The sequence below is a fragment of the Argentina silus genome, assembly GCF_951799395.1.
Source record: "Argentina silus genome assembly, chromosome: 5".
Taxonomy (NCBI): Eukaryota; Metazoa; Chordata; class Actinopteri; order Argentiniformes; family Argentinidae; genus Argentina; species Argentina silus.
In genome coordinates, this window is record NC_139659.1 from 23873931 (window position 1) to 23876430 (window position 2500).

Here is a 2500-nt window from a genome sequence, read left to right on the forward strand (position 1 = left end):
GAGGTCCGGGAGCCCTTTTCCTCCATTCTTTGGGGCTTTTTTCACAGTTTCTCTCCTCAGTCTCTCCCACTTGGACCCCCACAGGAAATAAAACATGGCTCGATCGAGGGCTAAAAGAGTGGATCGTGGTGGGATAAAAACAGAACAGATTAATAAAAGCAGAGGTAAAATCACAGATTTAATGATTAAAACCTTGCCTTCAAGGGTCAGTCGTCTCAGTCCCCAGTAACCCAGTCGCTGTCTAACTTTCCCTAAAACGTCCTGCCAGTTCCCTTTCCCTCCCCCCTCCCTGTCAAACTTAACCCCGAGTATTTTGATGTCAGTCTGTGTCACTGTCAGGGGGAGTCTGGTCGTGTCAGTCACTGTCCACGGTCCGTAAAATTGGGCTTGGGTCTTGTCTCTGTTCAGTTTTGCTCCAGAGGCCCGTCCGTACCAGTCAGTCTTGTCCAGTGCTTTGGTCACGGATAAAATGTCAGTGGATAAAAGGTTGATGTCATCCATGTATAAAACGCACTTGGCGGTCAGTCCCCCACTCCCCGGAATGTCCACCCCACAGATTCGTTGGTCCTTTCTCAAGATCTGCGCCAATGGCTCGATGCAGGCTACGTAAAGGAGAGGGGATAACGGACACCCCTGACGGACACCGCAGTGTATTGCCACCGCTTTTGTTAGTTGCCCGTTAACAAGGATTCTGCTGTTAATGTCTGTGTACAGCAGTCCCACCCAGGCTAGAAACCTCCCTGGAAATCCCATTTTTTTCAATACCTGGAAGAGATACTGGTGCGAGACTCGATCGAAAGCTTTTTCAAAGTCTAAATTTAGGACTACCAGCCGAATGTTTCTGTCTCTCGCATAACAGATGGTGTCTCGGATCAGTACGAGGCTGTCCGTGATCTTCCTCCCCGGAATGGCGCAGGCTTGATCCGGGTGAATCACCTCCCCTAAAACCAAAGACATGCGATTTGTTAAAAGTTTGCTAAAAAGTTTACAGTCAAAATTTAAAAGGGTAATTGGTCTGTAGTTTTTCAAGTCAGTCTTGTCGTCCTTTTTGTGCAGAAGTGAAACTATCCCTATTCTAAAACTGTCGGGTAGTCTGTCGAGTCGTTCAAAGTCCGTAAAAACAGTCAGTAGGTCGTGTGCTAAAATGTCCCAGAAAGTCAGATAAAACTCCAGTGGAAGTCCGTCTTGGCCGGGGGACTTCCCCTTCTTAAAATTCTTAACACATTTATCTAACTCTAAAAGGGTAAAATCCTGGGCTAAAAACACACTGTCCTCTACTGTCCTATCTACGTACTCTAAAACTTCTCTTAAGGTGTCATTGCATATTTTCTTTTCTGCATATAAATCCCCATAAAAACCCTCCACTACTTCCTTCATTCCATCTGTTTCGCCAACCATATTTCCATCTGCCTTCTTCAAACCCACTATCGCCCCCCCCTTACTAACTATTTTCTTAAAAAAGTACCTACTGCATTTCTCCCCTTCTTCTATATCCCTTTCTTTGCTTCTTAAAATGACACCTTTGCTCTTTATTTCCGCTAAAACTGACATATCTTTCTTTACTCCTTTTATTTCATCGTTAAAATCAAGACCCTGTTGAGTTAAATTAAAATACCTTTGAAGTCTTTTTTGCAGTCCCAACATGCGTCTGTTCTCCCTATCTTTCCTATGCTTACCTATCTTCCTAAAAAAGTTCCTAGTCCGGTCCTTCACCATCTCCCACCAGTGTGCTCGTGTCTCAAAACAGTCTTGAAGGGTCTGCCATTCGCTGAACTGCTCCCTGTACTCCCTCACAACCTCTTTGTCTTCTAGGAGGGAGCAGTTCAGTTTCCACAGACCTCTTCCTACAGTCACACCCGAAGATAGTGGCAGGGTGCATGTAAGCATAGCGTGGTCGGAAAAGAAAACAGGGGCTAATGTGGCATCGGTTGGCGGGCAGTCCCGGGTAAAAACGTAGTCGATGCGAGAGGCTTTGGTGCCGTCACCACTGAACCAGGTGAAGCCCTCCTCTCTTGGATGCACGTTTTTAAAACAGTCGGTTAGCTTAAAATCCCTACATAAACTCTGCAATAAAACCGACGTCTTGTCTACCTTAAAACCTTCGCCTGCCCCTTTCCTATCTTTCCTAGATAAAACACAGTTAAAATCCCCTCCTACTACTAGGGGAGCCCTACCTAGCATGTGGGACTGCAAGTCCTGTAAAAGGTCAAACCTGTCGTTTTTGTCATTAAAACCATACACGTTAAGTACATTAAAATCTTTTCCTAAAAATGTCAAATGTGCTAAAAGTGCCCGACCGTCAGTCACCACCGTGCTGCCCTTCACCAACACCTGAGGGTTTTTGATAAGAATGGCCACTCCATCGGAGCGGTTGTTGTTGGAACCGCTCCAGATGGAGGGTCCGTGGGTCCACCTCCTCTCCCAGTCCTGGTATGACTTTAAAAACGGTAAGGCGCATTCCTGCAATAAAAACACATCTGACGTGCATGTACTTAAAAAT